The sequence below is a fragment of the Cariama cristata genome, unplaced genomic scaffold, assembly GCF_000690535.1.
Source record: "Cariama cristata isolate BGI_N322 unplaced genomic scaffold, ASM69053v1 scaffold22426, whole genome shotgun sequence".
NCBI lineage: Eukaryota > Metazoa > Chordata > Aves > Cariamiformes > Cariamidae > Cariama > Cariama cristata.
In genome coordinates this window covers 361-632 of record NW_009622984.1, presented here as the reverse complement: position 1 = coordinate 632, position 272 = coordinate 361, and positions in this window count along the sequence as shown.

Sequence of the window (272 nt, the reverse complement as noted above, 5' to 3'; positions counted from 1 at the left end):
GGGGGGAGGTGCGGGGGACAGGGTGGTGCGCGAGACGGGGGAAGACCCCGGTCCCCGTGCACGGAGGGGCTGGAGCCAGGGGGGTGCTAGGAGGGGACAGGAGGCTGGGCAGCCCCGTGCCCAGATGTCTGCACCCTGTCCCACTAGGAAAAGAGAGCAGAGGCCAGCAGCCGTCTGCCCTTGGGGTCACGTCTCATGCCTGAGGTGCTCCCGCTGTGCCCAGGGCACGGGCAGTGGCGTACCCGTCCCCGAGGGATCCCTGATAGCTGTCC